This window comes from Malaclemys terrapin, chromosome 1 (genome assembly GCF_027887155.1).
Source record: "Malaclemys terrapin pileata isolate rMalTer1 chromosome 1, rMalTer1.hap1, whole genome shotgun sequence".
NCBI classification, from domain to species: domain Eukaryota; kingdom Metazoa; phylum Chordata; order Testudines; family Emydidae; genus Malaclemys; species Malaclemys terrapin.
The window spans coordinates 27,055,853-27,069,796 of NC_071505.1; the positions used below are offsets into that span (position 1 = coordinate 27,055,853).

At 40.5% G+C, this 13,944-nt stretch overlaps 1 protein-coding gene across 5 annotated transcripts in view; it reads right to left on the reverse strand.

Moving 5' to 3' along the window:
- Nucleotides 1-13,944, reverse strand: part of ATXN7L1 (ataxin 7 like 1) — a 183,571-nt gene that overhangs the window by 131,480 nt on the left and 38,147 nt on the right. The window lies entirely within an intron of this gene.

Genomic DNA, 13,944 nt, shown 5'->3' on the forward strand with positions numbered 1-13,944 from the left:
GACCAAGTACCATGCGCCCTCAGGGCTCCAACAGCACCCAATTCGGGCCATTAAGTCCACATAGGATTGGTGAAGCAGTTTAAATCTTTTTGCTTGGGTCAGCTGAAGGGGATCTACCCCTCTATTTCCCAGAGGAGCACAGCTCCTTTCTATCACTAGCCAAAGCTCTTCTCAGGACAGGGGCGCCATTTCAGATTCCGGGAGGGGGGTGGAGGGGGGAAGTGGAGACACAACTTGAACTGTGATTCCTGAGGCTACTTAGGCACTTTAAAACTCTAGTTTTTTGGAAGCTAACTTAGCAATTAACTGACAGGAGCCCTGTATCTAATGCCTTTATTAAAAAGAAAGAAAATTTAATAAATATTAGACCCACTCAGCTCTAACAACATGTTCTGACATCTTATGGCAAGTCACTTAAAGGATAGTGGTTAGCTTTAAAATTTTAATGTATATTCTTACTTTATTACTAACTCTGTGGAGAGAGAGACCCCGTCAGGACCCCCGGGTTCTATCCCAGTTCTGGGAGGAGAGCGGGGACTAGTGGGTTACAGCGGGGAGCATCAGAATGGCCATACTGGGTAAGACCAATGGTCCATCTAGCCCAGTATCCTGTCTTTCAACAGTGGCCAATGCCAGGTGCTCCAGGGGGAATGAACAGAACAGGTAATCATCAAGTTGCTCTGTTGCCCAATCCCAGCTTCTGATAAACAGAGGCGAGGGACATGCAGAACATGGTGGTGGATCCCTGCCCACCCTGGCTAATAGCCATTGCTGGACCTATCCTCCATGAACTTATCTAGTTCTTATTGGAACTCTGTTATAGTTTTGGCCTTCACAACATCCCCTAGCAAAGAGTTCCACAAGTTGACTGTGAAGAAATACATTTTTTTGTTTGTTTTAAATCTGGTGCCTATTAATTTCATTTGGTGACCCCCTAGTTCTTGTGTTATGTGAAGAAGAAAATAACATTTCCTTATTCAATTTTTCCACACCATTCATGATTTTATAGACCTCTATCATATCCACCCTTAGTCATCTCTTTTCCAAGCTGAAAAGTCCCAGTCTTTTTAATCTCTCCTCATACAGAAGGTGCTCTATACCACTAATCATTTCTGTTGCCTTCTCTGTACCTTTTCCAAATCCAATATATCTTTTTGATACGGGATGACCAAGTCGGCACACATTTTTCAATATGTTGGCATACCATGGATTTATATAGCGGCAATATAATATTTTTCCTCTTATCTATCCCTTTCCTAATAATTTCCAATATTCTGTTAGCTTTTTAATTGCCACTGCACATTGAGCAGATATTTTCAGAGAACTATCCAGAATGACTCCAAGATCTCTTTATTGACAGGTTCAGCTAATTTAGACCCCCATCATTTTGTATGTATAGTTGGGATTATATTTTGCCAAGTGCATTACTTTGCATTTATCAACACTGAATTTCTTCTGCCATTGTGTTGCCCAGTCACCCAGTTTTGTGAGATCCCTTTGTAACTCTTCGCAGTCTGCCTTAGACTTAATTATCTTGAGTAATTTTGTATCATCTGCAAATTTTACCACCTCACTGTGTACACCTTTTCCCAGATCATTTATGAATATAAATGGGGCTAGGGTGAGTAGACCTCCCCTACAAAACTGGAGGGGGGCGCTAAAGCCCTCTCCTGACCCCCCTAAATGGCACCCCTGTCTCAGGAATCTAACTGCCCTATCACATCTGCAACCAGGGCCATCACAGATGACAGACTTGGGAGCTAGCTGTTGATCTGGAGCTCAGGGCACTTCTGAACTCAGATTGAGCTGGTACAGGAAGGTCTCGCTTGCCTAGGTCCAAGTCAAGCCACAAAGAGCTATCCAAAAGTCTGATGTCAGCCTCTCTAGCTTTCTGGTTCTTTTAGAAAAGACCTACAGATGGAACATTTATTGGGGATATGCCCCAACTTAGGAGGGGGAGAGGTAAAAGAGAAAGAAAATTATGCATTTCCTGTATTCCCCCTGGCCTGTGGCTTCCCTAAGGTAGATCTGCTCCCTGCCCCCAACCCTACTTTTAATAGTTCAGAGAAAGCACATGAAATACAGCCACTCCTTCAGAGAGAAAAAATGGGGAATCATGTCTGCTAACTCTTCTGACAACATGGATAGGCTCAACCAACCAAAGAACCAGGGCAATCACCTTGCTAAACTTATCTAACCAGTTGTACCTAAACCAGTCCAACTCAAAACTTAAAAAAAAAAAAGCACAAACATTTGTCACAATATATTTTCAGACATCTTAATGAGAACAAAAATATTTGCACAAATTTTAACTCAAGAAATACAAACGTCTATAAAATTGCCTCCACTGTCAAACTCAAAAACGAGCATATTTTGATAAACAACATTTCTTGTTACAAATACTTTGTCCAAATCTAGTTGTCATACGGTAAACCTTTCACATACTAATGTACCTTTATCATCTGATAATTTACCACAATTGCCGTAGAACATATTTATATAGGACCACAGCCTGTGTTTGAAAACTAAATATTTGAGTAATAGCATGTAATATTGTCCGACATTATATGATTATGTGTCATACCCATGTGAGTGTGGGAAAAGGTAGAAGGGCGAAGGGATGGTAAAAGTTGACTGTAGAAATCCTGACTTCTATAGAATAAAGTCATAAGATCAATATTTCTATTAACATACTTTATTGCATTTTTCAGAGAATAAGCCTTACTGTACTAGGGAATTCTTGTGTTTATAGTTTTTATATTAGTAACATTTGTAAACAATAAGATAGCTGTATCCATAACATGATCCAATTTTGCCAGACTTTATTTTAGTAAAGGATGCATTAAAAAAAACAGAAATCACAGAAAACAAAGAAAATATGTTGCCTTTGCAGAGTGTGGCACGAACATTCAAAGGCTACTACAGATGTCAGATATAATTTTTAACTTTCCATCATAATACACATAGAAAGTAAGGATTACTTGTAGTAACAATCAAGGTCAAATGACTTATATGAAGTTCCTTCTCTACATGTAGAGCACACTATACATAATCAGTTACATCTAAGTGTATAGAAAAACTCAGGAAAGGAATGATCCCTCCACTGCAGAGCTAAGGTGATCACAGCACCAAGGACCTCACAATGCTGACTGTTAGAGAAGTTGTATTTTATTATATAGGAATCATGCTCCCCTATTAATTGTAAACATACATTCCACCTTATGTAATAATTGCTCCGCTGAACATTTAGTAAAATTATATTCTAAAAATTAATTTTGGTCATGTTTAATAAGTCAGTGTTGAAGTGAAACTTGTTTAGATTGACCAAAATGTCGCACTGATAGGTACACTGAAAAACATTCATCAACCTGGACCCTCAGCTCAAGTTATAGATTTGAAAAACTCTAGGGCTAGAAATTTGTTAGATATATTCTCTCCCACTCTAGCTCAATGACAGTGAAAGAGAAAACCTCTTTCACTACATAAGATCACTTTTACAAAAATCTAATCTGAGTGGTTTGAGAGGTGAATTGAAACCTGAAACCGAAACACAATACAAAGGCAACTGCGCTGTTATGCAAGCATGTTTAGCTGCTCCCTTATGTTAGAAATAAGTGTCCACTCCTTCCATCTAATATAAGTTTTATTACAAGTAACAATTCTCCTTTTGTGAAAAGAGGTGAAGTTGCATCAGTAGTTAGTTGATATTGGTTTCATATTATTCTTGAAAATGCCAGATCCTATATGAATTTTCAGGGACTGGACAACTATAAAGATTAAATGTTAATCACCTTGTTACCAAAACCACACATTTTTATGAACTGAGTAAAATTAAACTGAGTAAAACTCTTCTGTGCAGATGCTGCAGGTTCGCACTAAAAAGTTCCTACTTCTCAATAATTTGCCGCTGTTTGAAGAGGACTAAGTTAATGAGATCTAGGAACATTTTAGTTCATGCCCTCAGCACCCACACAAGGGGATTACAGGGCAGCACTTTGGTGTGCGCCACTATTCACACCTTTGTAGTCTGAACTGCGGAGCAGTGTAAACAGGTTCTAAGTCCCAAAAAGAGAAGAAATTTGGATACACAAGAGATATAGTATCAAGGTAATTCAAATTGTGAAATGTTACAAGTGACAAGTCAATGGATGTGATTGTCAAAAGTGCTTATTTGATTTGGGAATTCAAGTCCCAGCAAAAGTCAATATGATTTGTGGTTCTAAGTCATTTAGGTGGCTAGTGCTTTTGAAAATCCCATCCTAGGTGAGCTAAACAAGGTAAAGCAAGCTTGAAGTCACTAGTGTAGAAATCAAGGAAACAAAATTATATGAATTAGACCAAGTTGTTCTTCTTCAGGTAAGAGACTGGGTATTCATACAGCACCTAGTTCAGCTGATCCCCAGTCCTGATTGGGACCCTTTGGATGCTAACATAATACAAATAAATCAAAGCACCAAAGACAATGCAAGTTAACACACAAGTAGTTAAGGAGAAGAAAGCAGAGGGCAAATGACTTTTCAACAAAGGCACTGAGGGCTGGTCTACATTAGAAAATCAGATCGACCCAGCTACAGTTGTTACACCTCTGAGGAATGAAGATAAACCGACCGAAAACCCAGTGTAGACAGTGCTAGGTCGATGAATTGTTCCATCGACCTAGCTACTGCATGTCAGGAGCTACTAGTGACAGGAGAACCCCTCCTGTCAAGTGTAGATGTAAACCAAGGCTACGTCTACACTAGAAACTTCAAAGCGCTCCCACAGGAGTGCGTGAGCGCTGGGAGAGAGTTCTCCCAGGGCTCCAGGTAATCCACCTCCACAAGGGGAATAGCTCCGAGTGCTGGGAGCACGGCTCCCAGCGCTGAGAGCCTGTCCACACTAGCGCTTTAAAGCGCTCAAACTTGCTGTGATCAGGGGGGTGACAAGCCCTAAGAAGCCAAAGATAGAACAGTGACCAAGGAGAGTGGAAGGGAACCACCAGAAAGAAAGAAGCAGCAAGTAATCTTCACCAGTAGATTACAGCCTGGGTGGTGACACCTGTGACTCATAAATAACCGAGAACGGTATGCTGCCTCCCAGGTGCTATGGCTAATTAAATCAATTTAGGGTGTTGGAGATATTAAATAATGTTGGGAATTTCCCATTAATTACAGTTTACACAGAAACCGATATCAACACTGACTGAAGGTTTAATTATTGCACTGCCTGACTGGGAATGGCTAGACATACTTGTGAAGAGTATCCAAGGTGGGAGTGGATTGATCTTCTCAGAGACCCTACCATAGGGGTAGTCAATAGGTAGACCGCGGGCCAAATCCAGACTGCCAGCTTCTTTAGAATGGACCCCAAAATCTTTTTATTTACTTATTATTATTATTATTATTATTTAATTTCCTCTGGAGTCTGGGCCTTGACTATACCTTGACAAAGAAATTTGGACCTTGACAAAAAATTTTTGACTACCTGTGCCCTACCAGTTCCAAGTGCTAGCAAAGCAAGGAAAATTCTGGTACTGGACTCAGTGGTGTAAAGAGACATATTTGGATTCACAGCACTAGAATGCCTTCTGTGATAAGAACCTGTTTGAATCTGAATTGGTTTGAACAACTAATCAATCATTTAAGTAACTTTTTTTTCCTGAAATGTCCAAGTTTTTTTTAAATTAAAAAATATCTGAAAAGGTGTTTTTCCTCCAGAACTCTAAAGGCCTATTGGATTACAAATGGTGCATGTACATTTCAAAATCTGGAACGATTTGGCTCGAACTTCCAGTACCACACATACCTTAGGAGGGCCGCAAGAGATTCTCAAAGATGCACATCTTTAGGATGCATCCTGAACACCTAATAAAGACAATGGGAACTCCTCCCCTCAACTCCTTCACATCTTAAAAGATCTAGAGGCTGAAGCAATAACTAAATGCACATTTTCCCTCACTGAATTTTAAGGAATTTTTAGTACTCACTTATTTTATCCTAGGAGTTTACCAACAACATAACTTGTGCAGGTGTCCAAAAGTGCATAAGAGGGAGATCATCTACTTATGGAGGCCTTACTTCACCATTTGAACTCCTTACAGGGTAAGAGAGCCCTCCCACCAACCTTTTTACATTTTAAATGGTCTGAAGTCCAGACCATTCCTCCAGCCCAAGATGTCCCTGTCTTTTTGCAGCTATGCATCTGACTAGATTTTTCACTAGGCAGCTAAGTTAGCTCCATAACTCTTGTGCACTGAAGCCTTCCTCAGCTCAACACTTTACCATCTTACTATATGTATACTCAATTAATGATTTGCAAAGACATTTAAATTGATCAAATCAAACCAAGATTCTTCTGGAACACTGAAAGGTGCTCCTCCTGACTATTTCCTTGCCAACTACAATTTTCTACTATTTCATTTTCATTTGTAGGGCAGATTTAAAAAAAAAAAATTCTTTTACCTATGGGCTCAATTCAAGCCTAAAAAATTCAGCATAAAGTCTTGAACAATTCAGTAAGGTGCAGGTGACTTAATTTGAAACTGTTGTGTAACCTTCACTTTAAGGGAGCTTAATTTTAAGTCTTAAAGAGCTGCTGCACCTATTATAATGTGTTGCATACCAGACTCTCAGATTGTGGGTGGGACCTGAAACTTGTCTTTGTTTACAACTTTAAAGATAAAATGCCTGCGTCTTTCTTTCAGAATTCCTTTACGCTTGCTCCAGCTCCAACTACAGTCTTCCCATGCTCCCAGCAAGGCTGCCAGGAATCAGGAGGGTTCCCCCTGCCGTGATTCCTTCCATTGTACCAACACTAACCAAATTGATCATATCTTCTCTGCTTTCAATGCTTCTTATTCTAATGTCCATCTGTGTTGAGTTGCAAAAGAAGAAGAGGTGGAGGCAGCAGCCACCTTAGGGTTGTGATGGCACAGAGGTGACGGAAGCAGAGGCTCAAGGGAATGGGAAGATGAGCTGAGAAAGATGGGAGAATATAAGGGGAGTAATGGGATGCAGGAACATAATGGATGAAATTGCTCCAGGTTTCATCTCAATCCATCCTGAAGGCTCATGGCTCCCACAACTCTCCTGTCCAGGCTGACCCAGGTTCTCTATCTGCCTTTAACCCCCGCCTCTTCCTCCACACTGTCCCAAGCTTGCATGTTTAATTGAAATCTCTCAAAGAAGGGTTATGCTTTAGTTGATCTATGTGAATACTGTTTCTAGTATATGTGCTAAGGATGGGGTCTCAGCTCATCTGCTCTGAGCCAAGTGGGTGGGATGGAATATAAAGAAGGGGTGGCAAACACACTTCGACAAGATGGCTGGATTGTATGTTTATTTATGGTCTATGAGCCAGGGTATAGAACTGTAGACTTCATAACCCCCTCTATATATACACATTAACTTCCAATGATGTGAGTGGGCGGTTTGCACAGAAATTAATGGGAGAATACTGTATTTACATAGTAACTAAACTTATTATTTACTCTGTATCTTATTGTCACATAGTAAGAAAATCTGCTTCCTTTTTGGCCACTGCTACTTCTGCCCTTTGTTTCTCTTCTTTCCCCCATTTCTCTCCATCTTTGTCAGTCCCTCTATTCTTCCTTCCCTGTAGCAACCCCCAATTCCCACCCTTTCAGGCTTTTCTTTTCCCCATTTTCCATTCTATCTGCTAAAGTGATCAACAAAGGAATAGTTAATATTATCAAGTGTTTATCACTGGGCTTTAGCGCAGATGTTGCAGTGAGATTAGGAGACAGAATCATTGTTTCAGGCTCTGTGCAGATTCAGGCCAACATCATGACTTCAGTTTATAGTTGGTTCATGTTTCAGAAGTTCTCTCTGCAGCTACCAAGGCTCGAAACTTACTTTTTAAAAAAAGAAAGCTGATATTCCACACGAACTGAATGTGTCTAGTGGGCCAAAAATACATAATTCAGGACAGATCTAGCCCACGGGTCATATGTTTGACACCCCCCTCTAGTTTGAGAACCACTGGTATATATTATATGTACATAGTCGTGTAGAGTTCTGTTATTGTACTGTATATTTTTCTCTAATTGTTTTCAGATAAAAATTCAGCTCTTATGCTCTCTTTAGCTAAATGGCTGTAGCGATGTCTCTACACCAAACCTTTAAAAATAATCCTGCCAAGTAGGAAAGATGTCAGTACAAAGGGGCAAAACTGAGAACCTCAATATATAGCTTTCCTTGTGAGAGATGCAAGGGCACAATCTAAGCACAATTAAAATCAACTGAAGTATTTCCATTGACTTCAGTGAGAGGCTCTAAGTGAGTGGGTCCGTGACCAAATTCATTTCTTAGTCTTTGCCAGAGAAGTATAAATGACTACCTCTGACAAAAAGGCTTCTGTACTCCAGCTTCCCAACTATACTAGGGTTCATAATAAACATTTTGTATTACATTCATCTCAGCAGAACATGCAGAAATAAGAGAACAGCCTTCTAGAAATAAACATACCTTTGAATGTTCTATCTGGCAATCAAAATGAGCAGTGATCAAAACCATTAATTTATACTGTGTCAACAGATTCAGAAAGGCAGTGTCACGCATTTTAAATAATTATTTTTACTAACATCTTCGATTACACAACTGATTTTTTTTAACTCTAGCTTCCTTATTACTATTTACTTTCTTACATTCTATTTAACTTGGACAGTGAAACTAGACTGGTTAAGTTTCACTTTCTGGTTCCCATGCAGGACCGCAGTCTTGATGTGTATCCCTCAATTAACGATCCTTCTTCTGTTTTGGCTCTCATGAGTGGAGGTGATGCTACCAAGGCAGCAACAGGACTGCCATAGCAACTTAAAATATAGTACACACATTGTTGGGAGCCTGTGTTGGTGTCCATGCCTGCTAATTCACATTTGCTTTTTGGACTTTGTAGTCTGCAGGTGAATTCCCGTGAGACAAATATCAAAGTTTTGTGGAAGCCATGTTAGTCTGTATCAGCAAAAAAAAAAAAAGGAGTCCTCGTGGCACCTTAGAGACTAACAAATTTATTTGGTCATAAGCTTTCATGGGCTAGAACCCACTTCATCAGATGTATGAAGTAAAAAATACAGGAGCAGGTATAAATACATGAAAGGATGGGGGTTGCTTTACCAAGTCTTAGGTCAGTTTAAAGAGATAAATCAATTAACAGCAGGATACCAAGAACTGGAATTAATTTGCAAACTAGATACCATCAGATTAGGCCTGAATAAAGACTGGGAGTGGTTGGGTCATTTCAAAACCTAAACTTAATTTCCCCAATACTAATTTCTCCCTCCTGTTACTCACACCTTCTTGTCAACTGTCTGTAATGGGCCACTCTCTTACTACTTCAAAAGTTACTTTTCCTCCCTTGGTATCCTGCTGTTAATTGATTTATCTCGTTAGACTGACCTAACACTTGGTAAAGCAACCCCCATCCTTTCAGGTGTTTATACCTGCTCCTGTATTTTTTACTTCACACATCTGATGAAGTGGGTTCTAGCCCACGAAAGCTTATGCCCAAATAAATTTGTTAGTCTCCAAGCTGCCACAAGGACTCAAAGTTTTAACTGTTATAAAAATGTTAATGATGTTATATTTTATCATTTTATTTTTGCATCCTCCTTTGCAGCACAAGGTTGGTTGTGTCACAAGGGTAATCCTGAAGGAGGCAGGCAGAGCAAAACGCAACCACTTATGGCATTAGCCTACATGGAAGAGTTTTGGGGGGCAGGAGATTGCAACTGTGCTGGCAACACCTAAATTCAACCTGCAAATCCAAAGTGCAGAGATTCTCAAACGTTTTTATGCTGCAGACCACATCTTAATAAAGAGTATGTACCACCTCTCTCACTTCTTCCATTAGCAATTACCACGTTCCTGTGGCAACTACAGCAATTACTTATATGGATAAGTAATACTAAGAAAGGGTTTTTTTAACCCTCTCATGGAAGTTTGCAGCTCAAAATAAGAGTCTGCACCACATGACCTGCCAGCTTTCTGGATAGCACCACCAACATGCTCCACAGGCCAGTTTGATACCAGTGCCCTAGTTAAACAAAACTAGGTTAAGTTTCAATTCCAAGGTGTGTAAAATACAAAGAAAAAGCACAGTATGAATGTTGAAAAAGCAGCTAGATCTTAAACTAATGAAACTGAGGGAATAAAGATAGTTGTAACATAGGAAAATAAATTTATTCATTTATTTATATGGGTCCAGATTATCCCCTCCATAGCCACAACTAGAAATGACTGAGATCCAGCACAAGAGGGAAGCAGCAGAAATGTGTTTTATTCCCCCTCTCCCCTCCTTGTCTCTGGAGCCCCACAGAAACTCCCACTGGAACTGGCGATGTATTACGGGGAAGGCCTGGGCACAAGAAGTTGGAGCTGGGGACTAGCTGCTCTGTGACATGGCCTGTAGTGGACCCTGCAGATTATTCATGCTCGAGTTTATGCTACTTACAGCACCAGAGTAATGCCTTCTATGTCCCCTCAGTATATGCCCCAGTGACAGTGAGGAGGAACAGACCTCTCCCCAGAGGGCATGCCCATGTATAAGGTGCTTTTGGTCCTGGAGTCTCTACTGGTACTGGCAGATGTCTTGGTACCAACAATGGACCTGGTTCTACCCGAGCCTCATGCCCCAAGGCTGGGGTGGATGCTGAGAGACGCGTCATCAACAATGGTGAAGTCTGCTGCATCACAGTCTGCTCCTTTTTTCTATCCCTCAACACTGTGTGGGGCTTGTAGGATTTTCCTTCAGAGGGTGTGCTGTGTCTACTCTTAGGGGAGGACACTGAGATCCTTCTTGAGCTTCTGCCTCAATGTTCAGAGAGGCCCCTTTCAGTGCTCAACTTCAAAATCTGAGGTGTCAGTGCTGGCTTTGATGTTGAAACAGAGGTCAATCTCTCCCCAACACAGTCTTCTCCACAGTAGGCTTGGGCATTGCTTGTCCACTCAGTGGGGTGTTAGATAATGCTGGCTTGTCTATTAATAGGTTTCTGGACCTTGTTTCCTCCACTTTTGATAAGACTTTCAGGAGCGTCAGCCTCGCATCTTGTAACGTGCGAGTCACAGAGTCAAGGCCAGAAGGGACTACCATATCATCTAGTCTGACCTGTAACTCACAGGTCACCAACACCACCCAGCACCCACACACCAAAGCCAACAACCACAATTAGACCAAAATGTTGCAGCCCACAGGAGACTAAACTACTGTGTGCCACAGGCAGAGAACAGGAGGGACTGAGATGCACCTATGACCAAGGCCCCTGCAATGGCAGGGAACTGATTAAGTGATATATACCTAGATAATCCCAGCATGTGACCCAGGCTGCAGAGGAAGGAGAAAAAAACCCCCATCACCAACAATCTGACTTGGGGGAAAATGAGTCCTTGCAGAGAATAAGCATAATAAGCATCTGCTTGGAATATGTGATTCCCTCAGGCAAAAGAGACTCCTACTGTGTTTGTCTTTCGAGGGTATTATTTCATTGCAGGATGGACAGGGCTTGAAGCCTGCAGGTTTTGAATTTGACATTTGATAATCTCTGTACATGGAGTGAGGGGATCTAAGTAATGAAGTTCATGGTTGATTCATGGAAATCACAACAGAAGATCAGAAGTGGTTCTGAAGATTTGCAGAAGATATCCTATCTCCTAGAACTGGAAGGGACCTTGAAAGGTCATCGAGTCCAGCCCCCTGGCTTCACTAGCAGGACCAAGTACTGATTTTGCCCCAAATCCCTAAGTGGCCGCCTCAAGGACTGAATTTACAACTCTGGGTTTAGCAGGCCAATGCTCAAACCACTGAGCTATCCCTCCCCCTGACACCTCAGATTTCGAAGATCTTTAGCCTGAACTAAGAACCTGCAGGTCAGACATTCACTGCAGCCCATCTCACTGTCCTGGGTGGTAACGGGGTACCAAGGGAGGGTTGTGGCCACCCACCCTTTACACATTCATATAAGAGCATGAGGCGATATGGGGCATGCGTGACCCCGGACATTGCTAATCAAAATCCAGTCTTGTGTGCATGATGTGCACATGAATCTACAGTGGAATCCCTGCTCAAAGAAGAAACTATACCTACAAAACAGTGATATATTTTTCCCTAAGAGACAATTCAGGATTTTAATTTTTTTTAAATTGTAATTAAAAGAGCAAAGTTTCATCTTTAAACAGGTATCAAAAACAGAAGAAATTCTATTCTACAAGAAATGTGAGCCTTTTTCACATTAAATCAATTCATGCAAATGATCTTTGGAATGCTTCTAAATATTGTAATTAAGATGTGCAAGTCTGTTGACAGTTTGGAAAGGCCAAAACAGGCTATATGAGAAGCAATGGAAGAGGCTGAGAAGGGAGGGAGAGAATCAGACTGACTTGAGAAACTCATTTGACTGGCTGAAGGGGTGTGGATAGGTAGTACAAACCTTTGTCAGTGTTCTCTCCTATGCCATAGTAGCCCTAGGTTTTAAGAAATAAGCACATACTAATGATGCAGGTGTAGTATTACTGCATCCCAAACCATCAAGGATTTTCTACACGGACCTTCTTGGAACAGGAAGCTCTGTTAACACATGCATTATGAGAAATCCATTTATGGAAAAACATTCTAAAATGAGACAATTCACTTTTCTCTTGTGAATATTGTATCAAAAAGCATAGTACATAACCATCACCTACTGTACAGACTATTGGTGATCCTCCTTTCATCAAGTTTCCCATTTCCTAAAACTGCAGCTGTTAGGTAGGTTAAACATCTGAAAGGCTGATATTTCCAAACTTTACTGATGTTTTCCAGTTCATCCCTGTTTTCCACTAGATAACCCTGCAAAAGTCTCTGCTGGGATAATGGAGTGGTGAGCATTTAGTTAACTGGCTGGCATAGGCAACTTTCTGTTTTGTTAAATCCACAATTTACATATTGCAGTGATTATATTCCAGTAGAAATATTGCAAGTATGTCACGTCTCTTACTCTCGTTTCTCAAATTAATACAAATTGATTAAAATGTTACACTTATGTTGACTCTTAAGTCAACCAACCTTCCTAGAATCATAGAATATCAAGGTTGGAAGGGACCTCAGGGGGTCATCTAGTCCAACCCCCTGCTCAAAGCAGGACCAATCCCCAACTAAATAACCCCAGCTAGGGCTTTGTCAAGCCTGATCTTAAAAACCTAAGGAGAGAACCTGAGCGCAGAAAATGTGCCACTACTTCTTATGCTATGTACAGAGCTGCAAGTGAATAACTGACTTTTAAGCAATCAGACAAGACATGGACAGCATTCACAAACTAGCTTGGGAAGCTACACTAATGTTTCAGAGAAAAATAATGGTCTTTGGGCAATGGAATAGTATTCAAGATCTGGGTTCCGTTGCTGGTTCTGTCACAGAATTTTTGAGTGACCTGGAGGAAATCTTTCTGTGCTCCCATACCCCATCTCTAAAATGGAGATAACACTTTATTTTGTATGCCTTACCTATTTAGATGGTAGCTTTTTCACTATTCTCTTACCATGTATCTGTACAGTATCTAGCACAATGGGGCCTTGATCTAGCTGGGACCTCTAAGACTTACTATAATATAAATACATAATTTACAGCAATTCGTATATGTTGAAAAAGATGACTATGATGCTATCACAAAGATCTGATAAAGAAATCCTTCCTAACTGTCCTCACATCAACAACTTCTAGTCTAGGAGGCAGACACAGTTGAGAAGAAACATTATCTTCAGCTGAGCATAGGCTCCTTCTTAAAGAAAGGTAATCTTCTATAAATATGTAAAAAAATCCTCAATCCCACAACAACATAATAAAAGATGAACAACCTCTTTCTTTTGGATGTCAAGTTTAATAAAACACAAAATTTTCATGGATTTCTATCCTAATGTCTTTAAGATGTTCTCTATCAAGATGACAACTAAACTAGGTTCTGAAATGACTTATTTT